Here is an 18,765-nt window from a genome sequence, read left to right on the forward strand (position 1 = left end):
AGGTCTTTGACATCTGCAACAGCCATATGGCTTGTTAAAGCAACTTGAAATTTTGAAACAGTACCATAAACTTTACCTCATCTTTGCTGTTCAGGGAAAGGAACTTTCTGGATCAAGCCAGTGATCCACTCATCCTGTTTTTTTTCCTTAAATGTAGCCACCAGTACAAGCTGCCAAAAATAAATGGCACAACACTTTGCTACAGAATAGTCTATACAGGGAAACATCTCTGTCCACTCACAAGGTAACAGCTGGCTTCTATAACTCAGACAATGCCATTTTAAAACCCCTGTGCCTCCATCTCTTTCTTTTTCTGATTTCGTATGTGGATAATAAAAGGTAGAAGAATGAAACAATACCTATATACTCTCTGAAAAATCCATGTGCTTATAGTACAAGACTTAACCAAAACACTGAAAGGCACTATAGTAACAACAAGTCAACAGTGCCTTGCAATAACAAACATGCCATGATCCAATCAAATGCTGCTGTGGGAGAGGCATCAGCAGCTCTGTAACTCAACTGATTCATACTTAGAGCCTTCAAACAAAACCAAAACTAAACTAAAACAAGCCCCCAGGACCACATATCCTGGCTGTTATTTCCTAATGAAGTTATCACTTTAAAAGAAACTTCTGTCCTCTTGCACATGGGTGTTAACTGACACAGCTCCATTGGCACACTTAATTTAACAATGTATTTTTGAGATGAAAAAAGACATGTTCCTTACCAAAACGATTTTTATAATAGAAATAAAATGTATCCCAGCAATTAAAATATAGTGCTCATACAGTTATTTGACTTTTAGTTACATCCATCACACTGTGGTTGTGGGAATTACGCTTCTGGGGGATTGGATGTTACTGCCTTTTCACTGGGAAATAAAAATGTTGTTAATGGTCACTGCTTCTTCATTCGTGGTGGAGTCCCCAAGCTCTGTGGAATGACCTGCCAGACACACAAGACAGGGAGGTAAAACTGGGCCTTACTTGTTCTGCCAACTCTCAGGCTACAGCAGTCATCACACCACAGCAGCTCAGCTCCACTGTCCCATGTTTGGTTTACATGTGTAGAGATCCATATCCCTCTGACCCTGTATCTTCATGATGGCTGTGCATGGCAAGAATTTACTTTATAGAAAGGGAACACACTGTAGAAGCATTGCAGAGTGTGAACATGCCAGCTGTCCATCACATCCTTCAAGATTACCAACACCAGAGTCCTAAATCCACATATACCCTCTACATCTTCAGACATTAAAATACAACTGCCTACCGAAATCACTGTCTCCCAATTTCCAGCTAACTACTAGGGAGACCTGCTATTGATTAGAGAACAGTAGATGAATGTACACTACTGATATGGGTCTGCAAATCAATAACTTATTTTCACATGCACATAAACTGCATATGCAGGACACAGCCCTGGCATTGTACTTCATGTATCTGGTCAAGCACTTGTTAAATTTGCAGGTTGCAAGACATACAGATTGCAGGCAAGTCCAGACACTGGCAAAACACATCAAAGCTGAATGAGCTGCCTCAGAGTGCACATGAGACATAGCTTGTGCTGGAGGGTAGAAAGACAGCTCATCTAATCAAAGAATGGAGCTTTAGGAGAAAGGTATTGGCTAAGAAGACACATTATCTTTTTTGCTTGCCACTGCAGTATTAGAAGGATGGTAACAGAATAATTAGCTTTTGAACCAAAAGTCAATTTTTCTTTTGTACTGCAGTGGCATGGGAGGAAGCAGGTAAGAGGAAGGGGACCTTTCATACTTGCCTGGCAAACACAACTCTTCTATACTTACAGTCCTCTCTCCACAGGAAACCAACCAGTGGGTCACTATTCTGCAACGCAGAAACTTTTACTGAACTTTATAACCAGCCAATCTCAGATATTAAAGAGTTAAGTATAATGACAGAAGCTGCATCATTACTGTTTACAGATGGATACAACTTGCCACCTATGAAATCCTGGTTTTTCTTGATGCTCTCTGCACTTCTAACTCACCTGACAAATTATGTTAAAATTACACCCAAGATCTAATGAGCTGTGTTGAAAGTTGGAAATGTTATTTCCAACATTTGCAGTAATCCTCAGAATGCATGTCTTTCTCTGGCTCCTGCATTATCCATTTTTTTTTACCTTCCCAGTCATGACATGATACTGACTACTTCTACTCGATCCCTGACCCACTCTGTTCACCAACAGTTTGATACATTTACCTTTTTTAAGTGGATGAATAAAACTGACTAGGAGGAGAGCATCTAGTCCTTACAAGTATCCAGATTAAGAGTTGCAAAGAAAAACATTCCCAAATGCACCCTACAGCTACCTACTGGAGATAGAAGGGATTTACAACAACGTAATTGTCTCAATACTTCTAATTCCACTCTGGAAAAAGTTGAAGTTTTAGCTGCCAAGAACTTGTTGTTGGAAGATCTTACATTTGTACTGCAAAACCACACAGAGAGCTACTTCAGAAGATACCAGACAGCTTAATTCAAACACTAGCAACAATCCAGACAGATCAACATATCCCACTAGGTTTATCACTAAACACCGCAAGGCACCAAAGCAATTCTAAAATTACTTTGGGATCTAACTGGAAACCTGTTAGATTCATCCAGTGGCCCTTTGTAGGACTGCAAACTGTAACTGCAGATTTCATTCTCCTTTAAGTGTACCAGAGCTTAAAGAAGAAATAAGCCTGACATACCATTAATGCAAGTAAGAGGTCCAAGCAACTTTAACTACCATCTCTGACACAACACAAAGAAATGGAAAACTCTTCACCAAGACTCAGTCTACGTACGAGCAACCTGGTTGTCAGTCTCCTATGTTAATTATTCTGAGATGAAATTCAGTTTATGATTTCTAATGCTTTCAGTTTGCACTAAGTATATCTACTCCGGATCATAATAATTAGATGGGCCAAGCTACAGGCATTCATAGCTGTGTGGAGAAAAACTGAAATGTGTAACATTCATGGCTTGTATTTGCAATGTTTTTGCTAAAATGATCGCGCTGCAACGTAGCCAAGAATATTGGTATGTAATTCACCCTGATTCCTGGATTGATATGCCCATCAAGAGGAATTCGGCAGCAAAAGAGCTCTCAATGATACTGTTTCAGGCTCTCTGCAGACTGAAGAAAACACCACCCCATGCATTTCATTGTGGGGGAGGGAACGGGGGTTGTATGTTGGCTTTTTTTGCATATCTACATCAGCTGAAAGGTAAAAAGTTCATCTGAGAGATAGAAGTCTGGAACAGGAGTCTGGAAAATTCTGCAAGAATGATGCACACTACAGCTTTAAAACAGCTTTTAGTAGTACAACCACTGATATAAAATGTCTACCTGCTGTTACTTAGTCTATAGAAAAAAAAAAAATCTGCTTCAGTCCCTTTTGAAAGAAAAACACAGAAACTGATAATAAAATACCACAACTTTTATCATCATTACAAAACTGTTCAGAAAGACACCTCCCTAATACTGAGTGAGAAAAAGGTTAATTTACACTTGTTTGACAGGACAACCCACAAATATAATCAATTTTTCTTTGCACTCACTTGTCCATGAGTGGCAGTTAGCACACTTCAAGCCAGCAGCCTCATTTTGAGAAAGTCAAGCCTTCTCGGTGCAGAGTTCTTGAAACAACAGTGCAGAGGGAAATGTGTACCATCTACTAGCCACAAAAGGCACTGGAGTCTTGCACTTTTCAAGCTCAGCTGGTAGAGTTTGGCTGCTGCTTAAGCCAAACTCTGATTTCCAAAATGGAAAGACGCATCAAGAGAAAAAGAAAGAAAAGAAGATGGAAAGTCACGCAGAAAATCTGTGGGCAAGCAAGACAGCAAAATGAGGTCTACATATTTCTGGTCCAATGTTTCTCCCCTTTTCCTGGCAACATTTTTAATGAACTTGGAGAAGAAACTTTGCTCTCAAGTAAATTCTGCTGAAAAGAATATGCAGCCCCTTCTCCCTGCTGGTGGGCTGCACAGCTCCATCCATAAATGGCCTATTCTCATCTCTGAGGGAACAGGAACCCAATGCCAGAGCGTGCGAGGAGAATAGTTGCCTTTCCACTCAGCAGCTCCCCGCTGAACTGCTGAGTCACACATTTTCTCTGCATTCATTTTCACACTGCTCCCACTCAGTCCACCTGCCACTTCATCTGGGATGGGTGGGAGGAGAGAAAAAGAGGTGAAGACAGAAAAAATGTTCATGTTCACCCAGGACCATTATTATGATACTGCAGGGTCGCATATAAAAGCAAGCCTGCAAGCTGCTAGAGAGGAATGGAGAAAAGAAATACCACATTGCAAGACAAACTGCCTCCCTTTCTTCTTCAACAAGAGTGGACTGGCCAGGGAACAAGTTGCAAACCTCATCTGACTCCCAATCAGTCACTGATGTTATGTGCTTGCTGGTATGTTCTGCAAATTTCAGGCTTCAGATTAGGCCTTGACGTTTTCCCTCTTTTCAGTCATTTAGAAGAACTTTCAAGCTGCTGTGATTTTTTTTTTTTTTTCAACAGTCCAACAGGTACTGCGTAGCAACTGACTGGCTGCCACAAAGAAGTGCCACAATGTTAAGTGCCAGTGCCATCTGGATAGATTCCAGTTCTTAAGGGCATCTTCAGCTGAATTGCTGCAGTGGAAAAGTTCACCAGCCCCAACTTTCATTGTTCAAGCAGACGAAGAGAAAATTCTTGCAGTTTCCATAAAACCCAAGCATAACAGGAGCTGACACGTCCTACTACCCATTAAATTCTTATGTAGAAAAGGGACTCTGCTATCAGTGGTGGAATACATGTTTATTATGGTTATAGAGGGTCCAGATTGTTTTTAGGTTGGGCTGTACATATGGAAACATAGGAAACATACATTTAATTAAATTATCAAGGTAGTAATTTTTTCTTTACTTAAGATTTCTGGACAGTACAGCTTATAGGTCATGAAAAAAGAAAATGCTGGTAACCCTCCTAGTTTATTAAATCAATGATCTGAAAAAGTGCTTCTGGAACTGACTTTTAGACTAAACCAGGACAACTGTGATTAATTTTCAGACTAATTCTTAAATCTACTGCTACTGTTAGTATTCAGTAGAAAAACTAAGGGCTTGTTAGGAACTAAATAAGGATTTTGTTTCATTAAGCAGAATTAGCAATTCAAAAAGTAAGCCTGTTTCTCCCTGTGAGAGTCTGTTCTTAGGTAATGGTCAGCCTCGCTTCTCAGTCATTTTTCTGGTGCAAGTTTGTTCACTTGAAAACGTGCTTGTGCTCTACAGGCCTGAAATGCACACAAACCCCAGCCTCAGAAGAGTTTAATGACATCTATCAGCTTCCACTCCCTACTCCCTTGAGTGTTGCTCAAGAAATAGTTAATGAAAAAATATAACTGCAGTGAAAAAAATGGGAAAAAGAAAAGCAAAACTCAAAACCCTCCCAAATTTCCCTGCATCCATGTAGCTTTTTTTGTTCCAAGTAGCAAAAAGAACTTGGAAACCACAATTTTACAAGACAGGACTCTGGTCTATGAAGTCATCCCTGAAGAGGGCAGGATGCAGCCTGTTACCAGAGACTGCTTCATTGAAGGGTGAGACTGGGAAACTTCGTTTGAGCTGCCATCAAACTCTTGTTCCTGGAAGAAACCAGATGCTCAAGACAGCACTCCTCCCAGACCTGGAGTCCTACACAGTGCTACCGGCTGCTTAATATACCTAGCTCATCTAGTGTCAGAGAAAGTAACTTATTTGATCATCTCACCAAATCTCTAGTCCATAATAATTCATATGAAACAGAGTTCTCAGCTGACACTACTCTAAATCAGGTGTAAGCCTCACTTAATGGGAGCGAGAAGAAAAAGAAAATCATCAGACTCTCTGCTCTAGAAAGACAGGCCTCCAGGTTCAGCAAAGATGAACCACCAGGAGCCATCAGAAGCACTAAGGGACTGTCAGATAAAGCAACCATGTAGGAAGTATATGAGAGCTACTGTCCCATCTGCTGGGGTCTGATTCTCCTCCAACACTTGTTATAAACTGCTATGTCTCTACTAATAATGGGGGAGTTCCTCTTAATTTCCAATGCAAGATTAGTTATGCCTTTGTCCACATATAAGTCGTACTCCCGCTACTAAATCAAACACACGAGGTTTTTCTTAATGGCTCTACTAATGCTTACAGGTCTTAAACACAAGATGTGTTTTTCCCTTTTTCCTTTTCTCCTGTAAAACGTGTCAAATTAAAGGATATGCTATTTCTTATGGCAGCTAGGGCCCCTAGAGCAGTGTTTGCTTCAAAACAATTAAAATATTAAATATGGTGTCAAATTACAGCTCTTAAGTGAATGCAGACCCTCGGCAGGCAGAGACTGTGAATATTAACTTCTATCACACCCACACATAATTAGCATTTGCCATCTTTCAATCAGGGCTCTGTTCAAAGCTTCTTTTGTTTTCTGCATAAGGCTCTTCTCTCCTTTCCTATTAGACCCCTTATAGAAGGTCCATCTGATTACCGCTTAACAATCAGACGCAATTTTTTTCCTCTTTTTTTTTTTTTTTTTAATTAAGAATATATTTCTTTGTTATGCTGTTTTCTTCAGTGAAAAGTTCTCAAGTGCCTGGTGATAATTTTGGAGGCGCCTTCAGCTTTTGTAAACAAGTTGATTTTCAGTGGAGTTGGTTGTCCCAAATTATTCTCAAGCCTGCAAACTGCCTTTAACACTGAAAATGGAAACCCACAAAGCAGCTCTGTAATTCCACAGTTAAAAAACTATGGCTTTGACTGCTCATGAATCAGCTTTGCACAGACAACATAGCCAGGGAGAACTGTCAACAGCACAACAACGATGCAGATAGAGAATTCAACCCTGTACATCTCATTCTGAAACAGGATAACCAACTCTCCCCTCCCAAACCCAAATTATAATTTTTGTGCCTTTAACTACAGGTCATACTTAAATGTGTCTGAATGCATAATCAAAAAATAACAGCAATAATTTAAAACCAGTCAAACAGTCTCTGTGATACAAGAGTGAATCTGACAATTAAACAAGCACATTCTGGTTTCACGCACTGCTGAAAGTATTTACTATTCATACTACTATTATCTGAATTGGTGTTAGCACACTTATATTGCTTGAAAACAGCGTATTTCTTCTCTTAAATTAATAACTTCCACAGTTCTAATGCTAATACCAATGTGTATTTCCGATTTCTCTTCAGTGACTCACTAGCCTGGTGTCCTGTAGGTATTAAATCTGCCTGGTGAATGAGAGGGTTTGCACCTTGAAGCAGATGCGTGATATGCTGGCTTCCGGCCAGGTTCAAATGGGAACACTTTGATGACATTCATTTGGGGATAACCAGCTTTACTGAGTGACTAAAAATCTTATGCCCTGAAGCCTTCAGCAAAAACATTTAGGAAAGCCACTATCACATTCAACATTTATTTCAAAGACATTGTCTTTCCTGAGCAAAGTAAATTATATCAAGACTGGTCTCAACAATCATCTTCAGCCACAAACCTGATACATGTCTCAAGGGTACTACCCCAAGTATCAGCATTTCACTTTCTTTCATGCATTTAAAAAAGCTATGCTTGCACTGCCTGGCTTCCTCAGAAAGCAACGGTATCATTCAGATACTGTAAAAAGCACTTGTATAGGTAAGGGTGTGGACATAGCAAAACAGGATGTCCACACTCAATTTTACCTCTGTACTAGAGTGTTATTTCCACCAGGGCTACTCTGTTATGGGCCCAAATAGAAAGCCTGAACAATTAAATATCACTGCTTCCAGTTCAGTGCTCTGTTACGTCTGTAACTGCAGTGCCTTCATGTCAGGGGCATGCTTAGGTTATTAAAACCAGGATATGTATAACGGTCTCATTAATCTCTCCTTCTCCCTAGCTAACCACATAGCAACAGGAAAAGTGAATAGCACACATAGAAAGAGGTAACAGTCCACTTTGTTTACTTGTGTCTCATCTATAGGGGTTCCTATGCTCTGCTTATCAACATGGATACACAGCCTTAAGTAGCGAACTAAAAAAATACAACAGCTTGTCTTCTCATCCTCTTCCCAGTGAGGGAACATGCACAGAGCAATGTTTTGTCTAGATAGATAAGCAGACATGCACAAGTTGTTACAGATCTATGTCAGAGAAGGTGAGACAAAAAAAGCACACGCTGATGATGAGCTTTGCAATTATTCTGGGAGGATTTTGCACCACTTGCCTGTAGTCAGGAGCTTCACTCTACAAAACAATCCACAGAAACAAACCTCTCACAGATGCATGCATCCCAAGGCTCTATTTCGTCTGGGGTGACTGTACCTCACGCCACACAGCCTCATGCTGAGTTACCTTAGCAAGAGCTGACATTGATCAGCAGGTCTGCAAGGTGGCAAGCAAAAATTCTGTGGAGACCCATTTTGGAACCTGCATCAGCACAGCACTTCTAGATCCAGGGCCAGCTTGGTATCAGCTAGCCTAGGGATTTTTGTTCTGTACTCCAGTAAACAGTGCAGAAATGCTCTTTGATATCTTAAACTGAGACCATGATCTGATGTTACATGGAAGCAGGTGGTGGGTATGCTGCATTTGTGGGAGGCATGGCTGCCAAGGAGGTACACTGACAACCTCCCATTGCTACAGGTATAAAAGGTCTCACAGTATCTCCTATTCTGAAGATGAAAAAACAGCAAGTTATTTTACCACCTCATCTATGCAACACAAAATGGGGCTATTCGAAAATGTTGTTTTCTCAGGCCTTGATTAAAGCATTTCTTCCTTTTCAAGAGCTCCTGATTTCATAACATTTATAACTCAGGTCACCACAAAGGCACCAAACATGGTGCCTCCCAATCGCCCCACTGTTCTGTCTCCATGTTGAAACACTGCTGTATACAGAATGTATTTTGAAATAACAGATAGTCAGTCGCCTCCCATAGCTTGTTCTTATGAAGTGTGGGTGACAGTACATGTCAATGGGAAGCAAGATTTCATCCACACAGCTATATTGCTGCTATGCTATCCAGAACACTTCATCTGCATTAACAGGAGATGCCAAACGCCTCATACCAAGCCTCTTCCCACACTGAGGTAAACACTTGATTTCAATATGAAGAAATTAAACCTGCACTGAGTAATCCTGTAAATCTCATTCTTACCTTCTAAGGACCAATACAATGCTTTCAAACCCACATCATCTCTGTCTTCCTCCACCTGAGACAGATTCTACTAGAAGATTTTTTTCCTTCCACCCCTCAACTCCTAGTGACAATTATGTGCAACACACTCTCTTGGTCCTTTCTCCTGAAAATAGCATTAATTATGCTGGAAGATCACAAGCAGAACGGACAAGGGCGAGCTACGTTTTATGCACCGCCCAGGAAAAAGCACTGTGATCTATTTCAGATATGCTGAGCAGAGCCACAAAAGATGAATCAAGGAAATATCAAGTCCTACTTTTGCGGGATAATTACAACATTATAGTCCATCTTTTCATCTCTACAGATCTTGAAATGGTCTTACCAACTGAAAAGACATAGCATCACTGAACCCATACATGCACCCAATAGAAATAGTACTTTAGTAGCATGCAGAAAAACCTCAAGAACAAAGGAAGCTTCACCTAAGAGCTGTTGCACAAGCATCTTCCTCTATGGAAAATAGCACGGGCTCTTCAATGTCCTGGCAAAATATATTCAGAACCTGCCAGTATCAGTGAGCACACAGGGTGCTAAAAGGGGCCATTTTGAGAGCCCCTGCATGAACATGACAGAAAGAAAAATGACCTATTCTGAAAAAGCTTTCTGTATTTATCTTTGTCTCCCACAGAAGGCATACAAAATGGGAGGCATTTAGAGTCTTTCAGGAGTGCTATCCCTCTTCCTGAAAGCCTGAAAAATTGGTCAGATGAAACTTTTACCTATTTCAGCAGGAATGTTGCCTATGCAAGAAGTTGGGGCCAAGCCTTGCAGCCTAACCACCTCCTCTCCTACTTCTGGGCTCAGAAGAGATCTTTTTAACATACATGTAGGGAAGACAAAGGCATTCAAACTGCTAAAGACTTTGCAAAGCAGCAACTTTGGACTGTCATCTGAAGGTCAGTCTCCAACATACAATATTTATCTGCCTATTGTCAAACAACTGCTGGAGCAGAAAGGCGCTTTAATAGAATATGTTAGTTAATTAAATCTGGAACGTTAATGGGTTTTTCATAACACTGTGGCATTCTATCTATGAAAAGCAATGAAAAAATGGTTCTATTTAAAAGTCGTAATAGCTGTAGTCTTTGAACATATGCTTAATGAATAAATCTGTTAAGAAAAAAGGCCTGTGTGTATTGGAGGGGGGTAGGATGTTTGTTCTCACTTAAAGTGTGCCATGATGGCAATCATCAACAGCAAATGGCCTCCATTGTTGGGACTAAATAAAATTCCATTTGGCCATTTACTTTCAGGTGAAATTGCTTTTTTTCTTTTAAATGACACATTCTTTCAGCTAAAAGGCTGAGTTGAAAATAAAGCAATGCCAGATTCATGTTATTAAGGACACCTGATAAGCATTCATGCTCTTTGGTTGGTGCAAAGAACCACAATATAGTAATATCCAGGCAGCTTGCTACCACAGCATGGGGTGCAGCACGCAAGAAGCCAAATAGACTACAGTGAAGAGGCATTCAGATCCCATGGTGAGAACAGTCTAACAACCCAGTGTTAGCACATATCGTAGTGGTGGGCGCAATTTCAGGGATGAATTATATAGTATACAGCGCAACACAAAACCTGAAGATAATAGACTATGTAAAGGTTAGATGACAGCTATGATGGCAAAGCACATGAGAACAAACTCAATCTACTGGGTTTCCATTTCCCTGAGCAAGTGGCTGAATCTAACAAGATGCTAGATTAGTTTGTGAAATCAAAAATGCCAGTTCCTTATGCCGGGAAGCAATAATGAAAAATATCCAGTTATGTCATAGCTGGCTGGGTATTTTTAAAGGAAGCTTGACAGACACAGCTAAAATGCACCCCAAAAAAGTCAAAACGCATCAATATTTACTCTACTCCTCTTGTTCTCCCAAAAGCTCTTCTCACAAGTGCCAGAATCTCACCTTTCTCTACTAAATCCGAGAGTTTAAGCTCCTCAGTTCCACTCTGAATCTCCTAAGGAAGGTTCAGCAAGACAGAATCCCCTTCCCGTTCTTTCCTTCAGTAACATGCTTGAGTCTGACATTTTTTTCACAACATAGCCAGATCTCAATTAGAAGGCGCATTTTGTGGTCAAAGGGCCATGCGGAACTCCCAGGTTGCATGCAACCAGATTTCCTAGTGCAACACAACACACTGCAGCTGGAAATCTAACAGCCAGGTGAGACCATGCTACTATCACCTCTGCTTTGACAACTCTTCTCAGGCAGCAGGGTTGGGAGACTGCTCCTCACTGCTTTCAGACAGTTGAGCATGACTCAACACCTGCTCTCCATCAGCTTTTCTAAGTTCTCAGTCCTTACAGTCCCTCCTCTTTAAGAACCTTTCCTTGTGAACATGCAGAGCAGATCCAGATTAACAAATATCAGAGATCATGAGTAGGTGGAAAGAGATAAGAAGATGCACAAAGATAAAGCAAGCCTCAGGTTCCCAAGACTTCTTTTCTGAGAGAGAACTGCAATACAATGAAGAAAACATTCCAGCATTAAAACCTGTAATTCTTGGGGATGGTATTCCCCTCCCACTCTCTTCTTAATGCTATCCTTATTGAAATACTTTTCTCATTGAGGTTTCTTGCATTTTTCCATGGTGACAGAGATGTCACCAAAAGGCATAAGGCAAGCATGAAACCTCAATCTGCAAACTAGTAAGGCAGAGGTCTAGAAAGCATGATTTACAAAAGCAGTAGAGGTTTGAGATACTGTGACAACAGACATTAGACTTCCAAAGAGTGGTTTGCTTCAGCTAAAATAACATTTTTAATACTGTTGCAGGCACACACATGTCAGAAAGGTTCTGTTCTCAAAAATTACAACCATTTTTACCAGGCTGATTTTCAGCTTATTTCAGCATGTAGTTATATGATTAGTTTGTCCATTAATCCATCCATCCATCCATCCATCCATCCATCCATCCATCCATCCATCCACCAACCCAAACAGTGACCATGAGGCATGCATAAATGTGGCTTGTAGCTATGTGCCCAATTCACTGTTTTGGATCCCTGAAACAGGTCCTTTAGTATTTACGACCTCTAAAATGCTGTTCTGTGACATTAAACCAGGTCCTACAAAAACCACTCTCCTCAGGTAACATGAAAGATGAAAGTTAAGCTAGACAATGGAGTAACAGCAACAAACAGAGAAAGGAGAAAATAAAGATGACAAAAGTGACAAAAGATGTGAGTTTGAGAATAATGGAAATGAGAATATCTGATGAGAAGAGGTGAAAGAAGGAAGATAAATACAAGGCCACAGAGAAACCCACAGGAGGAGGAGGAGTGTGAAAGCCTGGCAGAAGGACTGAGCAGAGACTAAAAACAGCATCTGGCAGTAGCTCAAATCAAACAAGGCAGCATATGCAAGAAGTGCAGTACACTGAAAACTTCCTTCCTCTTGGGGATTAAGTAACTTCTGAGTTAGGGTAGAGAGTCTTCTCTCCCTCTCCTCTGGAATACCTTGCTATAAACTCTGAAGCAGGAAAAAAAAATCTAGTTAAACTTTTCTGTGATTTTCATTTCCCAGTTGTCACCGTGAGTCCTTAATGAAAATTTTCAAAAGCGAAGCTGCAGAAATCAGACATTGATTTTGATTAATTTTCCTAATGGGAAACATGATGGTGGATACCTCCTCCCTAAATGATTTGGCATCAAGAGGCCAGATCTTCAAAAGGTCTAGGAAAATTTTCAAAATCCCCAATCCAGCCAGACAGGACCCTAGTTCTGCTGAAAAAGCTTTTTTCAAAAGATGGGCCTAAATTCCATTTTCAAAAGCGGATTAAAATTATGGAGTCCATTTCACAGCGAAAGACAATGAGACAATACTGCACAGTTGCTTTCTAAACTGAGACTGGCATGCTTTTCAACTGCTGCCTACCATATGCTTTTGCGTCCTTTAATTGTGTGTCTGCGAATACAGCATACAAATGCTGTCCATTTGTCACTCACGATTAAGAAAACACAGGTGCAGTTGTGAGAACACCAAATACTACAGACTGGGCAGCCTGAGGACAGGCCAGCATCCCACATCTCCAACTGCAGCACTGTTTATGATATTTGCACCTGCCCAAAACCTGAGAAAAGTCCATGTGGGGAAATACTACAGCACTAGCAAGGGCCTAACGTAACCTCAGTTCTCTCAACACACACGGGGGTGAAACACGGCCTTACAGGTAGACAGGCCGGGCCAAGCCAAGCAGCACCATTTCTGGAAATAAATACCCCACCGTGCCCCACCTGTTTTGTGTCGTTGTGTGTGTCCACAGGCTGTTACATCTAACTGCACAGCAGGAACAAGCTACAACTGTGATTATTCCCCGCTATGACTATCCAGAGCAGGGTTGTAACCGGAGTTTGCTGTTGCTCTCCTCAGGTCCATGTGCCCCCATTTCCTCCATCAGAAACCCGGAAAAAAGACAAAGATGATGCCACCCAGATCTCACTCTAACACAGATAAAGCACATAGTCAGATTTATCTTCTGTAATAGTCCCTACTGATGAAGATCAAACTTAAAAGGTGAGAACTACATACAGAGAGGCAAGAGCATGCGAGGGGAAGGCTGTCCTAATAGGAATAGTGAAAGAAGGACTGACAGAACAGTCCTAAATAATCCTTGGAGGAGAGTGATAGCCCAGAGATCCTATCTTCCTGCCTGTGTAGTAGTGGAAACACAGTAAAATTTACTTTTACCTTACACTTAGGATCCCAATCTCCTAAGGACTGACAGAAATTGTTTTAAAAACCAAACTCTGTGATCTAAATACAACTGTGTACTTCTGTTAGCACTCCTGGGTCATACCGTATTAAGTATATCTCAGTGCCCTGTCAATATATGCTCATGATTCTTGATGAATCTTTAAAGTTTTCAAGTGACATTCTTGTATTAAGGTCCAAAGACAGAACCAAATATTGGTGTGGTCAAATACATATGAATATATGAACCCAAACTCAGGTGCATTCCACTTCATTTGGTTATTTTTTTCATTGCAAGCACAGTACAGCATTATCAAGCAAACAAGAGGCAGCTTCATCCCATCAGTTTGGAAAAAAACCCAAACCATTCTGTCACTGCAACTGGAATTGTAGTGTTTATCTGAGAAAGACAGAGGCAAGGTGGAATGCATCTGGAGGAAAACAGATGTACATCCTTCAGGAAACCAGGGAAAAACTCACACCTGCTGGGGAAGCAGCAGTATAGTGGTTAGAACACCTTGCTGTGGAAACCCCAAATCACGAACTGGAGCTTTGCACCAAAACGCTGTGCTAGATTAGCCTGTGTATATCTTTTACTTGGGGTCCTAGACTGAAAATGACAACACACACCAGACCACACCACTACAAACTGCTGTCTGCAGAAACCTGCATGCTCTAATCCATTGATGTGGCCTCCTAGGCCTTTTGATGTTCAAGATAAACCTTTGTAGTGGTTCACAATTTGAAAACGTATACTCCACCAATACCAAACTGCCAGCATCGCCAGAGACCAGCCAGCTTCACAGTTTTCTAGTTACAGTGACGTGATGACTGGCAATCTCTCCACAGTGACCTAGAAGGTCACTCAGCAATACAGACCAAGGTAAGCACCAGGAAATGGATTCTGTTGTGTTTCCATGTATGATCCCCAGAAGGTGACCAAAGGGTTCCAACTTTCACTGGAACTTCAGTGGAAGACAAATAATGAGTTTCCTTAAATGCCTCATTAAATTCCAGTCTGAATAAGAGTATTATCTTTGTTATTAAACAAAAAGATATCCTTGATACTGTAAATGCTATGCTGGGCTAGTGGAGCTGGCGGAGGAATAAGCATCCATCAGGGGAACAGGGAACAGTGTCAACAGGTTCAAGTCTCTGTGAGTTACAAATGCCAGTTTACCAGAGTTATAACCCTTACTTGGTATGAGGCAAGAAAATTATTTTATGCACAGGATAGAAGGAGAAGGAAGAGCATCAAGTCAACTCACTTGCCACCTGTCCAGCTTGAGAAAGGATCAAATACAAGAAGAATTTTAAAAAAATAAATGCATACGAACTTGGCCAGCTCTCCATAAAGGTATGTCAAACAAAAAACATCTTCCAAACATTACCTTCCAAGTCACTGATTATCCTTTAAGATCTTGACAAAGACAACATTTTGCTGTGAGTATTTACTCAAGTTACCCATATAGCATATAACACATGGTAAATACAGGTTAAGCACATATTTAATCCATTGGTAAATGCTAAAATTTTCAGACATAGTTACATTTCTTTTGATTCTCCTTGTTGTTTCAATCGACATTTTCACCACTTTCACCTAGAGTGCTGTGAATGCCACTTTATGATTTGTAATGGAACAGGAAGAAAAACACCTTAGAAGAAAATGGGTGGGATTTTTCAAGCCAGAGTGGCTTTTTTCATGGTTCTATTTGCATTCCACATGCAAGCATATGGTTAGCCAAACTCTGTTCATGTTACTATACAAACATTTCATAAACACAAATCTCTTTCCGAATCAAGCATTCGTTAGAAATGCTGACTACTGTTTATAAATACTATAGTGAAATCATGGAATGTCCATGTAATGAAAGCTCAGTGTTAAATGAATGATCTCTCAACTATTATTTGTCAAACCATTAAGTAAAGAAAACAATCTCTTCTTCCTTCCACTATGTTCCCAGAGAAGCCTTCTTTCCACTGAGAGCATATCGCTGTATTTTATTTCTCAAACAGAAGCAGTATAAACCGCAGAGCCAGACTAAGGCTTCCTTATTCACTTCTTTGCTCTTCTTTTTGTGAGAAATCTCCCTGAAGTCATCAGGATTATTTGTGCAACACCCTCAGATGAAAGAGGGATTACAGTCTGGCCCACAAGAAACATCAACTACTCTCTCATGTATCGCAGATTGACAATACCTTTCTTTAAGTAAAGTTCCTTGAAGGCAAACTACTGTCCTAAAGCAGTAAGGACCACAGAACTAAAACTGGCACATATTACCAAATAAATACACGTCAAAAAGAATAGGCTGATTTTTAATTTAACTCTCTGTTGAAATCAGGGTCCCTGTAGATGCAGTGTACTTTGACATTGTATACTGCCTCATTTTTATTATCTCTGATTCTCAGATGCTCTTCAGAGATGGACTGAGATTTTCATCAGTTTAATTTTCTGCAGTGTTTTGTGTACAACTGCAGAAGAAACTTGCTTCAGCAAAGATTTAACTGAAAACTTCAAACCGTCAACCCAAGCGCACACTCCTTTAAAAATAGCACATTCATTTTGCTCATCCCCACAGACTCATGTGACCTCTTTTATCTGTATCCTGTTTTCCACCCGCACCACAGCAGCTCATGGCTATGTCACACAGCTACAGCAAAACTCTTCACGCCTCCAGGAACACCATCCAGTTTTATTTCACTCTGCACACTTTTTGCTTCATGCGCTAAGCTAGATGCAAGCATATGCAAAATCTAACATGAGGCAGTTCTGTGAAACAAACAGCCTTCTGGTTATTTAAAATGACCATTCTTTCAATCTAGACCATTATTTTATGGTTTCACCATCCCTTTTCACTGGGTGGCACAAACACATCCTATGTTTCTCAAGGTATTTTTGAAAATTTGAAAGTGAACACTGGTTTAACATTTGCCCTCCAACCTACCCTAACCAAGCAATACATCAGAAGTTTCTCATTAGGTCATATGCCCTGCAATAAAACAAGAGTATTTTCTTTGTATGTGTTTTATTGATTGCTCAACTTAGGGACTAAACACTGGAAACCTTTGGCCACATTCAACATAGCATTTTCTGTGATACTGAAGTTTATTAGTGACAGCTAAGAAGAATGACACCCGAATTTGAAACAAGGGCCAGTCTACAGTCCTATGACAATGCCTGGACAATGACTTTTACTTCACATGTTTACTGGAGCATCTTCCATCAACTTTAAAGACATGAATTTGCATTTCATACACCATTTCCTGAGCCTTCACTCAAATTAGTATCACTGATATTTTCCAATTGTCTTTGCCTCTTGTGCCAAACCAGTCTGTTCAGACACCTCAGACTGAGACCTTTTCAGGGTACCTTTTCAGCAAGCATGCTTGCCAGAGGCAGCCTATACAATCAGACCTTCTTCCATAGTACTTTACCAATGCTTCCATGCTGACACTGTTAGGTTAACACGAAGGCAAGTGCATGACCTTCAGCTCACATTCAACTGGAAAGCTTTACCACAAGTTTTTCTGTTGTAACTATTCCACTTTCATGTCACATGATAAATGACTGTCGATCTTTTCTTTCTCCCCTCCCACATCAGGTTTTCCCAGGCTAAGCTTTTCTGCAAGGCAGATCTACCCACGCCCTATTCTTCAATAAAAACAAAACTGTTTGAAAAACTTCCCTTTGTATTGCCCACATATAAAGAGTAAGCCAGTATCACTGCTGAATTAAAGATCTTTTTGATGAACAATCTGCAGGCTATGTGCATTAACACATGAGTTTTTTGGCCAAGCAGAATTCAGTGGTGGTGAAGTGAATAGAGGAGAACACTTCTCTTACAGCAGTGTCAAAGCCTAGGTGAAAATACAAGGGGAAGAAGTGAAATCCCATATAAACCAAGAGAAAAAAGGAAAAAAAAACCCAAGCATTACTCTACCAGAACCATTCTCACATTTCCCACAAAGCAGTCCTATTGGTGGACAGGAAAGAGGAAAAGGAATGTCAAAGACCCCTGAACATACTCAGTATCCGTAAGAAACATATACAGCATTTATAGCACAGAGATATAATTTTTTTTAAAACTACCCAGTTAAAAATAGGATGTGTGTGTGTGGTTTCTATGTTGGTGGATGGATCAAATTCACTCATGGTTTAACTCCATACTTTTAACTGCATTTTACAGCTGATTTCAGTGCAGGGTTTAAATTTGATAAACTCTGCAAAGTGATTTCTGAATTATTTTGTATAACCAGCAGAAATGCATTTACACCTTGCTCTGAAATGAGTATAGACCATGATTATAAAGATCAGGTAACATACAATATCATGTTTTTACTCATGCTAAACTATCAAGAGTGCTCTGAGGCAAAAAGTGCATGTTTGCCATTTACTGCATGTCCTAACATAATGAGGCTTCCAATTATTTGGCACACCTACATGTCACCTCAATACAGAAGTAAGTAATACTGGTGTTTTCTGGCCCAGGTTTAACACTGTCCTAAAACGATCTGGAAAAGACCATGTAACACAAAGGCTGTGAAGAACACTAGTGTGATGCTCTGATCTTACAGAAAGGAAAGCACACCCCTTCTCACATCAAATGAGCGGCAAGCATCGACTAGTAGGTGGCCAAAGCTGACCACTTACATCTGATCTGTAAAGAGAACATGAACATACAAGAGAACTATCTGTAGGTTACCTGAAGCTTCTATGGATTCTTATTTAAGTAATAAAAGGTCACGATTCATAAAGGGCTTTTCAGAAGTGAAGCATAAAATGTGGAATGAACCCATTCGCCTTACAGCTTATTTGCATACAGAACATGTTTTGCCTTCCAAACACTCCC

The 18,765-nt window shown here is 40.4% G+C and overlaps 1 protein-coding gene across 5 annotated transcripts in view; it reads right to left on the reverse strand.

Moving 5' to 3' along the window:
- The window catches only part of PTPN5 (protein tyrosine phosphatase, non-receptor type 5), an 84,147-nt gene that overhangs the window by 42,029 nt on the left and 23,353 nt on the right, over positions 1-18,765 (reverse strand). The gene's annotated exons all lie outside the window — the stretch shown is intronic.

This window comes from Athene cunicularia (genome assembly GCF_003259725.1).
Source record: "Athene cunicularia isolate RWA chromosome 5 unlocalized genomic scaffold, athCun1 chr5_part2, whole genome shotgun sequence".
NCBI classification, from domain to species: Eukaryota; Metazoa; Chordata; class Aves; order Strigiformes; family Strigidae; genus Athene; species Athene cunicularia.